Source organism: Phlebotomus papatasi, chromosome 3 (genome assembly GCF_024763615.1).
Source record: "Phlebotomus papatasi isolate M1 chromosome 3, Ppap_2.1, whole genome shotgun sequence".
In the NCBI taxonomy this organism is placed as follows: domain Eukaryota; kingdom Metazoa; phylum Arthropoda; class Insecta; order Diptera; family Psychodidae; genus Phlebotomus; species Phlebotomus papatasi.
In genome coordinates, this window is record NC_077224.1 from 18,700,269 (window position 1) to 18,714,840 (window position 14,572).

At 33.2% G+C, this 14,572-nt stretch overlaps 1 protein-coding gene across 1 annotated transcript in view; it reads right to left on the reverse strand.

Moving 5' to 3' along the window:
• Positions 1-14,572, reverse strand: part of LOC129806809 (tyrosine-protein phosphatase Lar) — a 284,034-nt gene extending 269,462 nt beyond the window's left edge. Inside the window, exons 1-3 of the mRNA XM_055855583.1 lie at positions 14,409-14,572; positions 14,003-14,038; positions 13,865-13,929 (exon numbers count right to left, since the gene is read on the reverse strand). The gene's annotated coding sequence lies outside the window, so the exon portion shown is untranslated. The remainder of the gene's footprint in view (positions 1-13,864; positions 13,930-14,002; positions 14,039-14,408) is intronic.

Here is a 14,572-nt window from a genome sequence, read left to right on the forward strand (position 1 = left end):
CCATTCTTGCATACATTGCATACATATACATAATATATTGTATGTTTGGCTACATATATATATGTATACATATATATATTTATATATAATGGGAGATTCATGAAATACATGTGTACCACCTTTTGTGGGCTCTCTCCCCTTTGACATATGGATATGCAAATTTGTCCGGGAATGCCAAAAGAGAGACAGTGTGTGTTTGTGTATGTGTGATTTCATCAATATTGTCAGGGTAGATATATGTATATGATATATACACATGTATATATGCAACTGTCCTATGGATATTGGAGAGGAATTGCTGCTGACCTGCATTGACCCATTCACCAAAAGCAGACAAGAAGATCCTTTCTCTATGCTTCTCATATGTGCTACAGAGTATTATACATAGATATAATATGGGCCCAAACAGTTTGTCTTTCACCATTCTATTGCATACCCCCTCTCCGCCCCTCCCATACCTCAATATAACCTCTCACCACCTTCCTATGCACACTCTCTAGGATAATTTGAATGATATTCTGATGACCTTTCGATAGGCAACAGCATATTAAACCATTTACCACACCCCCTATTCTTGCACTATCATAACCATATATAGAACGATCCTTGCATGTGAGAAAAGGTGACTGCATTGACTTCCCTATCCCACCCCAATCCCAAACTCTCTCCGTCCCAATCTCTTCCTTCACCGTCCATATATATATGTATATATATATATATATATAGTGAAAATTTACATCAAATTCGCTCAAACACGCATTTTCCACCATCACCCAAAATGCAAATTTTCCTCCAGTAATACCCCATACCCCTACCAACCTACCCCATATCGACCAATATTGCCCGCGTGTAGTTTGCTAAAAATGAACTCAAAAACCTCCTTTTCATCCCCCGAACTCTATCCACCTTCGCATACAGGTATCAATGGCGGAAGAAGCACTCGAGACACCCCTCTCTCAGCAGCTCTCTTCTTCAAGCACCAAAACAAAATCCCGCAATTTCACCGAAAAAAGGATCAACATACCAAGAGAGGAGGTATATTTTGGAGAAATTCACAAATTTGAAGTGGACCATTCACCAGGGGTGTGAGAAGACAATTTTCAATTCATTCTCCAGAAAAAGGTATTTGGGAGATTTTAAAACAGTAAAACAGGAGAATTTTCAGTTTAAGTACAAGCTTATATAGCATTGAAGCGCCATCTAGGTCAAAGAGTATTATTATATTTCTTGGGGGGAGGTGTTTATCTTGCTTTTCCGGGAAAGGTGAGGAGGTAAAACAACTCTCAATGTACTTTTTGTCGAAAAGTCAATTACAGAAAAATATGCTAAATTCTTAAAGTCAAGTATTTATAACTTCAATAACCTTAAGGATTCCCTACCCATCTACCCGAGTCAGTTAAGAAGAATTCGAAATCTTTCTCACGATAAAATCATAGCTGAATGGTAAAAATAAAAGGATCAAATTGATCCAAATTTGATCCTTTTGCAAAAGGATGGATCAAATTAACATGTTCTATTATCATAAATGTGCATTCAGAGTTTGAAATTCGATCCAACCTTTGCAAAAGGATCATGGATCAATTTGATTCTTTTATTTTTACCAGTGTGCAGCAAATTAAGTAGCATTTTGGCAAAAAAAAGGTCAGTGAATGGAAATACAGTTTTATCAACAAAAAAACTTATCGAGAGATAACAAAATCAATTTGGTCAGTAATGCTCCGGTACACCTTTTTAGATTAAGATTTTAGACCATTCTCAAATGTTTCGCATATGTTTGGTTTCACGATTTCGCTCCCAAAATTAGATTGTACTAAATTGCATTTGGTCTGATGCTTAAAAGAAGAAGAAGAAGAGTGCGAAAGAGAGAAATAGGCTTACAGAAAAAGTTTGGGAAGACAAGGGACCTGAATTTCGATTTGATAAACTTTTCCTGGTATAAAAGATGTGCCGGAGCTATAATGCCTTCGATACACATTTTAACTCTGTATAATTTAATGAAATCAAAATTCACGTCCGTTTCTTACTAAAAAGATTTGCATAAGTCTATCCCACCTTTTCGGTCTCTAAATTAGACTGCACTAAATTTTATTTGGTATGATGTTCAAAGGAAAAAGAAGAGTGCAAAAGAGTAGGATATATGCTAAACTCAATTTGGTCAGAAACACAAATCGATTTTAGTCCGTAAAATCAATTTTGGTCACTTAGATTTCGATCAGGACAACTAAAAGAATTTGGCAAATAAAACATCTATTTTTGCTAGCAAAAATACTAAATTAATTGCTGTAAAAAAATGAAATTTAGTCAATATAAACGTAATTAAAACAAAGCGATTTTGTTCAGAACAAACAAATCGAATTTTATAAATAAAACATCTATTTTGTCAGTAAAACAAACTAAATTAGGTCAGTAAAGGAATGAAATTTGGTTAGTATAAAGAAAATTAATTTAATGAACGAAGAAAATTGATTGGCCAGAAAAATCTATTTTAGGGGATAAAATCATCAAATTTGGTCAACAAAACCTGTAAATTTTGGTTAGCAAAACAAATCGATTTTGGTCAATAATAATTCAATTTTTATCACTAAAAACAGTCAATTTCAATCAGTAAAATAACTAAATTTGATCAGTAAAATGCATCGCTTTAAATCCATTAAATAAACTATTTTGGTCAATATAAATCAATGTCGGTTAGTAAAAATAATCAATTTTTATCAGCATGGAGAGTCAATTTTAGTGGGCAAGAACATACAATTTAGTCATTAAAAACAATAAGTTTTTGGTCAGTAAAAACCCATTTGATTAACAAACAGATCAATTTTGATCAATAAAAATTTTATTTTGGTCACTAAAAATAATCAGTTTCTATCAGTAAAACAACTAAATTTGATCTGCATAATACATCGATTTCAGTCCATAAAATATTCGATTTCGATCAATGTGAATCAATTTTGGTCACTAAAGGAATTAAATTTGGTCAATAAAAAAAATTAGCTAAGACCAATAAATTCTAGAGGGTAGGACTATCAAACTTTGTCATTAAAAACTGTCAAGTTTGGTCGGTAAAACAAATCGATTTTGGTCAACAAAAATTCTATTTTAATCAGTAAATACAATAAATTTAAATCAGTAAAAAGTTTACTTATATAAAAAATAGATGTTGATTAGTAAAAGCAACATGATTTTGATCAATAAAAAATCTATTTTGGTCATTTAATGAAAACTATTAAATTTAATTAATAAAACAAATCGTTTTTGTTTAATAAAATTTCAATTTTGGTCAGTATAAACAATCTATTTTGGGGAGTAAAAATCTATTTCAGTCAGTAAAAATTAAAAACATTTCGTCAGTGAAGGAATTAAATTTTGTCAGAAAAATAACCAATATTGAATAGCAAACACAATCAATTTTAGTCTGTTTAAAATTTAATCAGGCAAAACAATCAATTTTGATCAGTAAAAAAATCAATTTTGTTCTATACAAACTATAATTTATATCAGCAAAAACAATAAATTTTCATCAGTACAAAATCAATTTTGATCAGTAAATCAAATCGATTATGATCTGTAAAAAAAATGCTTTTGGTCAATAAAAAATCGATTTTAGTTAGGTTAAAAAAGCATTTTGTTCAGTTGAAAAAAATATTTTTTTTATTGGTAAATTTAGAACTTTAAAACAAATCAAATCATCATGTAAATTTGTTACAGTCCGTAGAGGAGATACCTTACAGAAAGGGTGTGCAGGAACCGTTTGAAACCGAATAAACGTCAAAATAAGTTTGTTCAGGTAGTGTTTTGACAATTGACGTACAAGGTTCATTTGACGTTTGTTCAAATTCCAACGGTTCTTGCACACTTCTGCCTTACAGGAACAATTGAATAAAATTAGTTTTATTTCAATGTATTTAATTTTTGTAAATAAAGTAGTTAGAAAGAGGAAATTAAAGATTGAAGTGTTTTCGTATTTGGACGAAATGTCCACCTAGGCAACTTCTAAAACTTACCCAAATTGACTTAAACGTTATCGATTTTACTGAGTAATGTGATACTTTACGTTTTCATGTAAATTTCTGTATTATTTACGATTCCAATAAGTTAAATAAAACACAAAAAAAACGCATAATTTTCTTACAAGAGATATCTTTAACCTTTCAGCACTTTTACTATTGCCCAAACGGTCCCGACACGACTCATGGCTCCATTAATCAATGGAGAAATGGCAAAATTGCACGGCTGCACTTTAAATTTAATCACAATATTGTGTCAGTCTGTAATCGAAATAGAAATGTGGGATTTTTGAGCATAAGAAAAATCCAGATGTGTGACAAAGTGCAAAAGAATCCAAAAAGATGTTGAGAAAGATAAGCAGGGATGAGAAAAAAAAAGAGGAGAAAAATCTGTCGTGGGAATTCAATGTGAGAGAGAGCTTTCAAGTTCTTGCTTCGCACTGCAACACATTCTCCATCTTCTTTGGCGATTTATCAAGCGAATGCCTGCACCCATTGGAGTTTTGTGTGCCTGGGAAACACATGAGAAAATGCGTCTGATTTGATAGATTTTCAAGTGCAATATCAAAAATCCAATGTGATTTTTCGAGAGATAGGACGAAACTTCCTCTTCGTGCCAAATTTGTCTCACTATCTTACCCAGGGATTCTCCAGGAATACTTTCATCTCGAAGGAGATATATCAGAGAAAAAAAATACTCTCATAAGAAATTTTCCAAGTAGATAGTTTGATTTTTCAGGTATCCCAGAGATGATTTGATTCACAATTTCTTTGGGGTTTTCTACATTGAATGCAAAAGAAATATAAGAGGATACATTATTGCTCGAATTCAGTAGGAAAGCAATATGTAAAATCACGTGAATTTTCGATACTTAAGGATTGTAGGTGCTATAATATGGCTGTGTTATCTAAGACCCTGATTGTAAATGCCACAATTCGGTTTTGTAATGTAAAACCCAGATTGTGGATGCTATAATCCGGCTTCGTAATTTAAGACCCAAATTGTAGATCCTATAATCCGACTTCATAATTCAAAAACCGGATTGATGCTACAGCCCAGTTTCGTAATCGACCCAGACTGCAAGTGATACAATCTGGCTTTGTAATCTAACTAAGACCCAGATTTTTGATTTTATAATCCGGCTTTATGATCTAAGACCCGAATAGTAAATGGTACTCTTCGGCCTTGTACTCTAAGACCCGAATTATAAATACTATAATCTGGCCTTGTTCTCTAAACCCCGGTTTGTAGATGCTACAATCCGGATTTTGCAATCTAAGACCCGGCTTGTCAATGGTACTATTCGGCTTTAAAGCCTAAGATCCGGATTTTAAATGCTGCAATCTGGTATTGTAATCTAAGATCTCGATTATAGATGCTAAAATCCGGCTTTGTGAACTAAAACTCGAATTGTAAATGTTACAATTCGGCTTTGTAATTTAAGACACGTATTGTAGATCCTATGATCCGGTTTCGTAATTCAAAATCCGGATTGTAAATGCTACAATTCGGCTGTGTAATTTAAGACCCGGATGGATTGTTAATGTTATAATCCGGCTTTGTAATCTAAGACCCTAATTGTAGATCCAAAAATCCGGTTTCGTAATTCAAAATCCGGATTGTAAATGTAACAACCCGGTTTTGCAATCTAATATCCGGACTGCAAATGATATAATCCAGCATTGTAATCTAAGACCCAGATTGTAAATGGTACTATTAGGCTTTAAAGTCTAAGACCTGGATTATAAAAGCTACGATTTGTTTTTGTAATTTAAGACTCGAATTCTGGATTCTATCATATGGCTTTGTAATCTTAGACTCAGATTATAAATGCTATAATCCGGCCTAGTAAACTAAAACCCCAATTGTAAATGCTATAATCCGGCTTTGTAATCGAAGACCCTAATTGTAGATCCTATAATACGGCTTTGTAATCTAAGACACGTATTGTAGATCCTATAATCCGGCTTTGTGAACTGAGACACGTATTATAGATCCTATAATACGGCTTTGTAATTTAAAATCCGGATTGTAAATGTTACAAACCGGCTTTGTAAGGTAATACCCGGATTCTAAATGTTACAATCCGGCTTTGTAATTCAAGACTCGGATTCTAAATGCCACAATCCGTTTTTGTAACCAAAAATCCGAATGTATAATTTAGCAATCCGTATTTGACAATCAAATATACTGATCAAAAATTTCAGTGTTCAAACACGAAAACACGGGCATTCTGCAAATTTTCCTTTGCCATTACGTTAAAGTATCACATGACTGAAATTTTCTTAGAATTTAGCCCTTGGTATCGCATTTCACTTTTGCTTGTATTACAAGTGAACTTTCTGAGAAAACTTTGACCTTTGTGTTTAATTTTAGATAAATTGAAAAGGAGAAGATGGTTCTTAACAGAAACCTAATTTACATTCCGGTTTCTTTTGCCTCAGAACTCAAAAGAGCGAAGGAAATTAGACTCTCGACAAAATTCTTTAATAGCAATACAAAATTCTTAACATTATGAGACATTCTGACTTGTTTCTATTTGAATAATAGACAAGTGAAAGACAAATATTCCAGACTCTATATTATTTTCATTGAGCTTAACACTTCAAATTTGGATAAATTTACTCAAATTCAATTTGCAAATTTAACTACATTAAACTAAGTTTTTCAATGATTTCAATTGTCAAATTTAAAATTATTTTATAGAAATACAAAATGAAATCTTTTAGTACATGAATTATTCTCTCATGCATTTTGACGCTAATTGAATATTTTCGAAAAATTGTCGATCAAGCTCAATATTCATTATTTTCCGAAATGGCACTTAAGCTTTCTTAGTCTGTGGTCGCTGCACTATTTGAAATATCTAAGTGATTTGTATTAATAGAAAAGAAGAAAATAATATTAAAATCTCTTATCAATGGTTTAAAATGAAATTAATTTTTGGCAATACTGATTCAAACTTTTCTCATTCACCCAAATTAAAATACTTCATTTTGCAAACTGTGACAATTTTTATTCTGTCATAAAAGTTTTAAAGTGATATTTTTTTCTATTTCTTCCATTCAAATGGTATTATTTGATTAAGTTTAGTTGGTCACTTAAGTGGCAAAGCAATGTGTACCAATCAAATTTAGCAAAATGTAATACTATCATTTTAACATTCTATGTTTTCTATTATGTTTTAAGCAATAATTGTTGCAGAAAAAAACTCAATGGAAACATTTTAATAATAAATATCGTTTTTATAACCAAAACCTAAATTCTTATTTTAACATTGATTTTTATTTAATTTTTCACTCAGATCGTTAAATCGTTCAAATTAAGTAAAAAGTCAGTGACAAGTCTGGATCAGCTTATTGTAGGTTATATTTGCGAGACGTAATGCCGTAATTCCTTTTCAAAATATCTAGGATTCAGATGAACTGACAGAAAGAATGTTCTCTGTCATTGATTCTTTTTCCTGAACATTTCTTTTAGTACATGACTGTTCCCAAGTCCTTCTGCATGATAGACTTTACTTTGTGTTGGTTCCTGTCACGATTGTTTGGTGATTTTAGAACACAACGAAGAACTGAGGAAAACAGTCGTGACAGGAATCAACACAAAGAAAAGTCTATAATACAGAAACACCTGAGAACAATCATATAGGGGAGACCGGAGCAGATTTATCCAGCAAATGAAATTTTGCATTGCGTATAATTTGTAAAAAAAAAATGTTTGTACCAGGCTGATAAACATTTCAATAGGAAAGGACATGTTTACTTCGAATAAGTAGTGGTTTCCTCAATATTTCTTCTAAGGCAGGCTATAACATCCCACTATCTAATACCATGCGCGGCTAATTCTACCCCGGTCTCCCTTACTAAAAAAAAAAAATCTGGAGAAAGATTTGTTCTTTTATGTTTCCTTAAAGTAGCACTTTGGAATAATTCATTTTATTTGCTTTAGAACTCATTTTGTTTTAAAAAGAGCGCCCCCTGTCTTATGTGAAGAGTTTCAATTATGTCAGATGTTTCTTTTAAACTTTACTACAGTAGAGTCTCGCTATAGGCCATCGCTCTATAGTCCACAATTTATCGACCGTTGATTTCAATACACTGATTTTAAGTTAGGTTATGTTTTTTAGTATGCGACATGCATAATTATTTTAATATTTTTGGCAAACTTTATTAAGTACTTGTGATAATTGTGATCTACAATGAAGAGAGCGAGGACAAGTACCACAATCGCAAAGAAAGTGGAAGCCGTCGAGCAATTTCAATACTAAAAATCGTTGATAATTTTAAAAAATTACATGGTCTATAGTGCGACCCAAGTGTCAAATTTGAAACCAAATATGGACTATAGCGAGACTCTACTGTATAAGTAAAATTAAAAAGAGAAAATATCAATCGAAAATCTTTTTGATTTGACCAATAAGTCGCAATAGGATAAACGTGATAATTTGATTTGCATTTGAAGATTATTGTGATTACCGTTGTAATACTTTGAGTATTCAATTAAATAGTTTTCAACTAGGTTTACTGTTTTACTGTGTTCGATAAATCGTTAGAAATATTACTATGATTATCGTATTACTCCCTTTACACATGATAATCATAGAAATCTGTTGTACTATAGAAGAATCCTGTAATCATAACTTTATTTTACGAAAATGTGTGGCATTAAAGCCTATAAATGATTAAAAATACAGAAATATAATGAATTTTGAATTAAAGTAAATTTCAGGTAATATTTTTATAGAAAATGAAAGTGTCCTATTTAAATTGTCCACACGAATTATACCTAAACTCATAAAATGAAGAAAAAAAACATTTTTTTTTTAAATTTATTATGCAGTTCATGCCCTTGTCGGAGTACAACAATTTGGGACTATATCAAAAAAAATGTATTATTATTGTTTTTTTTAACATGTATAAGATAAGTAGAGAATAAGATACAATCAGATGTTACAAAGGAGAAAACAGGCGGTGCAAATGAGTCGTGAATATAAAATATATGGTTTTAACAGATACAAATATCAAATAATTTTTATTTTTATTTATAATGGGCCAGGGTATTATATTTTCTAAAAAATAAAGCATGATCAGGTACAAAGATTGATATTGTATCATAAAACGTCAAAATAGTAAAATCCCCGAAGATGTGCTATTTATCTTGTCGCAACTGTATATAAAGGGACAGATAATCCTAACCGGCTTATGTAGGTGAGATTCTTAACGTGAGCTAGCTCGGAGTGCATGCAAATTCGATTTAGAGCTGAAGTTGGGAGACGCCATTCAGTTATCTTGAATCAAATTCGTGAAATTATGCAAATTTTGTATTTAAACCAAAATATCAAGGATTTGGATGAACTGGCAGAAAAGTGATATATGGGTGAAATGTAGACCAGAATGTTCTCTATAATTTTCCCATAGAACATGATCTCATCGATTACTCAGAAGCCAAGATAAGCGAGGTTTTTTGTTTCTTAACTCGTTTTTTCATCCAGAGTTCCCCAAGTAGTCATTTGTTGAACTTCAACTATATCAAAGAATTGTTGTATTTTGTGGGACTTTCCATTTAAAACCCTATTTTAATTGTCTTGGTGGAGTAGAGGCAGTCAAATTGGCATCTGAGTGATTTCAAAGCGTTATTATGGGAAAAATCATTTTTTTCACACTTAAACGGCAAAATCGGAGTGATAGCGTAGTCTGAGTGGAAAATGATGTAGGGGAAAGTGGTCTGCCTTTGAATGCGGCAGCCTTTGAATATTGTAATTTTTTCATTTTTCTTTAAAGCATAAATTCTTTTCTATTAACTATTAGATAGCTATTCATAATCCTCACAAGTCATAAAAAAATGCAGACCCTAGCTGTTATTTTCTAGGTGCTTGGGCAAAAAAACGAAACTGAGCTCTAAACTGTAATTTTGATGTTCCACAATTCATGTGTTTTTTCATAATTAAAATAATTTTTCGAACAAATCTTCTATTGTGAGTCATAGAAGGTTATTCTTGGATGGTATTTCTCCAAATACATTTTGATTCAGATGAGACAATTTTTGTGGGTGATAAAAGTTTGCAAATATTGCTCTGCGGCAGCCTTTGAATCTTAATGTTGTGTGCCTTTGAATCCTTTTTTTCCATACATTGAAACATCTGACAATTTCCAGCCCGGGAGCAGAATAGAACTCCTACTTTGGTCTGACGAATGTCATACAAATACTTATAACATGCTATCTTGCTCCGGCCAGGATGTTTCAAACTGACAATTGTCAACTTCAATAGCGTTTTATTACAAATTTTCAAGTGAAAAACAGTGCTTCAGAAAAATGTAAAAAATGTTGTTGTATAATGACTTTTGACTACAGTATTGGTTTTATTGAGTGCATTAGGGTTCATGCTAATCAATTATGGGCCGTTTAATGTTACAGACCTAATATTCTCAGTGAAAGATTAAGATTCAAAGGCTGCCTAACCACATTCAAAGGCAGACCATGCAGGCTGCCTTTGAATATATCGACATCACATTTTCATGTTTCTCACCATGAAAAACTGAGGACTTGCGAGTCCTAAATGGGGTTAGCATAGAAGCTCAATGAACAAGAGAATTTTTTGGTGTAGTGCAAAGTAAAACTCATGTTGTAGTTTACTCTGAAAAAAATCTCAAATTTTGAACATCATTTTACGTTCAAAGGCAGACCACTTTCCCCTATGGACGAAATGTAGAGACAAATGTGTTCTACAATTGTGTCGAAGTAATCATCAAAATCGGTTTAGCGACAGTCGAGATAATTGAGGTTATGTGATATTGAAAATGGTTTTTCGACTGTGGCGCCCCTGGTGTTGGTCCCACGAAGTTCAAATATTCTAGAAAGTTGTAGCATTTGGTGAGATCTTTCGTTTAAGCCCTCATTCATCAAAATCGGTCACATAGAACCGGAGATATGATTTTTTGAATTTTGTGAACTTTGACCCCTCATATCTCCGGTTCTGTTTTAACCACAGCGCGCATACGCACCATTTTGGAAACGTCCTAGACTGGACTACAACATACTAAAATTTCATTAACTTGCACAATGCCGTTTTTGAGAAAAGTGACTTTGAATTTCGATGAATTTTGACGTTATCACAGCGCCACCTGTGGTGACTTTTTGAACTTCCATCTGAAAGTTCTCATCGAGACGAAACCAAAAAGGTAAAATTTAGGCCGCTATGTTAATTAGAACCGGAGATAGAGGCCGGTCAATGTTCGAACTTTGACCCCTTATAGCTTGGGTCAGGGGTTATGGATCGACTTAAGGTTTTTTTTTGTTTGATTTGTGCCATGCATATTTGAAACTGTATTTGAATCTTTCTGCAGACAATTGATTAAAAATGAGTGAGTGTTTTTTAAATTCTCTATCTCTTGTGCATAGATTTATTGATGTATTTTGCAAGACACATTGCTTAGGCAAGTGATTTAAAAAAGCAAATAAAAATAACGCTATGTAATATCTAGGACCAATAAGACCGTATATGGATGAATTCTTAATTTCTATTCCTTAAAAAAAATTAAAATAAGCAGACGCGTTGAAGAACTTTTAAGACACTTACTTTAGTTAAAAATTCATATTAGGAGTATATTACAGTGCAAAGCAAATATAGATACACTAAGGAAAAATTACGGTCAATGAAAAAAAAAATCCGACAAAAAAAAACAGATAAAAAAATAATAGAAGAAAAAAAACAATAAGGCGGCACAAAGCAAGAATCGAACTCGAGACCTTTGCGTTGTAAACACCGTCCGCTAGCCCACTGCACCACGACTGCTCCTGCTGGCTCTCTAGAACTTTCTTTATCATTAACATTTTATGGAATCCTTTGATTGCTTTTTTTGCAAAGGAAAAAAAATTTAGCACTTTTTGAGTATGACACGATCCTTATGATCCCTATCCGCGTCTATGTTCTCAATATGAAGCCAATCTGAATTTGATGATTCGATGACCTCCCTTGTTAGTTTAGTCCGGCGTTATCACACTTGCACATTAAAATTTTAATGTGATTGACATTAATTGTCGCTTGCGAGCATCCAAATATGTTATTTGTGTCTTTGAGTTACTTAAAGAAGCGGAATTGGCCTGCAAAAATATGTTTAAATTTACCTAAAGCATAAATATTTTTCGCATTAAAAAATTAAAGAGAAAATCGCATTAATTTTTTGCATTAATGCTATAAATCAATTTATATCAAATTTTGCGGGCCAAGTCTACCGTTTTATCAACAAATAGATCAAATTTTGAATATAAAATGATTCAAACACACAAATTACACATTTGGACTCTCACCAGCGACAATTAATATGAATCATATTAAAATTTTAATGTGCAAGTGTGGTAACACAGTTATATGTGACACCACGGTCAGCTACCATAAGCTTATCTGGACTTCGAATTTGCCCCCAATCCGAATTTAAAATGAAAGAATCACTCCTACCATAAGCCCATTTAGGTTTATCACTGCCTTTTTCAATTCAAAGATTACTATGATTGTCCTTATTTGTCAGAAATTCAACTAGAAACATTTCAAAAACCTTAACGATCTTTTTGCAAAGACCAAAATCGATTTACTAGAACTGCAACTATAAATCTTTCAAGTGCCAAAAAAGCGAGAAAATTGTTTTGCCCAGATTTTACAGGCGAAAAAACAAATTTCTGGGAAATTGAAAGGAATTTTTGATAAATATTACCATAAAATTCCACGGTTCAATTGAGAGAGAAGAAAAAAAGATCCTGATATTTTAGGCAAGAAGAATTTTAATTGGAGTAATTGTATTTTTGGCCATAGAGGCTTCATTACCGTCCAATTTAGACAGACGATATTTTCTTTTAATATGAACTTCATGATGAAAAATAACACTGGTGGGAAAAATGATGAGATTGTGTGATTTTTATTTCCCTTTTTCTCTCTTGTGGCTTTTTCCTCTTTCTTTCTTCCAACACCCCATTCCTCATGCCTCTCTCTCTGTCTCTTCCTCTCTTATGCCATTCATGATCCCATGAGTATGAATGAGGAACTAGGGGACTACAACTGACGAGGATGTATATCGTCCAATTGAGCATCCCTTCCCCAAAAATAGGAGCTCATCATTGTTCAACTCTTGGAGTCTCTACCCTACACCACATTCTAACAAATTCCATTTAACTCTACATCTCTAACGACATCCTGCCAAATAGTCACCCAAACTAGATAAATCTCAAGAGAGCCCCTGAGCACAAATTTCCCTCTGTCACTTGTCCCCAGAAACGCAGCCTCCTTCGGCCTAGAGAAAGGGTTTTCAGGATAAAGGGGTAGGGGTATTCCCATCCCTGTGGAATTTTTGCATTTTAGCCCCATTCCCATTTTGTCAATAATTTTCAGCTGAATTATTGTCCTTTTTATGACTGTTTACTTTTCAAATTACACATTGCTTCATTTTTACCCCTCCACTGCGAGTCGTCTAAAGTGGAGGGGGTCCTGGGAAATATTCACCACGGGGAAAGGAAAAGGATTCTTGCAGATCCTTCGAAGTCTTTGGACTTTGCGGATAATTTCGAAAAAGGGACGGAATTAGTCAAGGCACATTATCCGAAGGGTTAGCAATGTCACATTAGCAAGAGCACAATTCCCGGATAAGGATACAACTCGTCGAATTGTTAGAAACTATCCTGGGAAAATTTTATCCATAAATTTCCTATTGGGAACAGATGGAAGGAAACACTCAAAAATTCCAATTGGAACTCCCAAGACTCAAAACCCAAGACACTTTCTGTCTTGGATAAAGTCTCCAAAGCTGTTCTTAAATCCCCAAAATGAATCATTTGGCAAGGAAAATGAGGAAAATTAAAAAGGACTTACATTGGAAATCAGCTGAACGGCCTTCCCGGAGGATTTTTCCATTCACTGACACGGTTTTCCAGGATCTAGAAGCAAGGGAAAAGCACTTGGTTAGCAAACTAGGATCACTCTTATTGGAATTTTTCTCAAATTTCTTACCAATTAATCTACATCATTTTCCTGCCCTCAGGGCTTCTGGAAACAGAAGAAAACCACAGCAATTAATTAATCATCCGGAAAATCACGGAGGCTTTGATTTTCCGGGGAGATAAAACACAAACCGAAAAAAAAACAAAATATCTCACAACTACATACATATATATAGCGATTTTTCTCCCTCAATTTTCACAGAGAATCCCCAAGAAAATCAAAGGAAAACCCCCCGGAATCCCTTCCCTACCCCCCAAACTCGCACAATTTCACAAAATTTCCCAGAAAATCCACCTATTTGGAGCAATTTCGGGGAAAACATGAGATTCACAACAAAACAATCGATAATCATCATGGAGGGGCAAAATATCTTGACAACTGAAAAACTAAATGCAATTTTCACAGAGATTTTTACCTTTTCCCAAAAAAATTTCACCACAAATGCCCTTGGGGGCACAAAAAGTTCACAATTTGACTAAATTTATGCACACTTAGCACTTTCTTTCAGGTGAAAAATGCACTTTTATACGGCACAAAAATCCAATCAACATCCACCACAAAAAAAGAACGAAACACAAA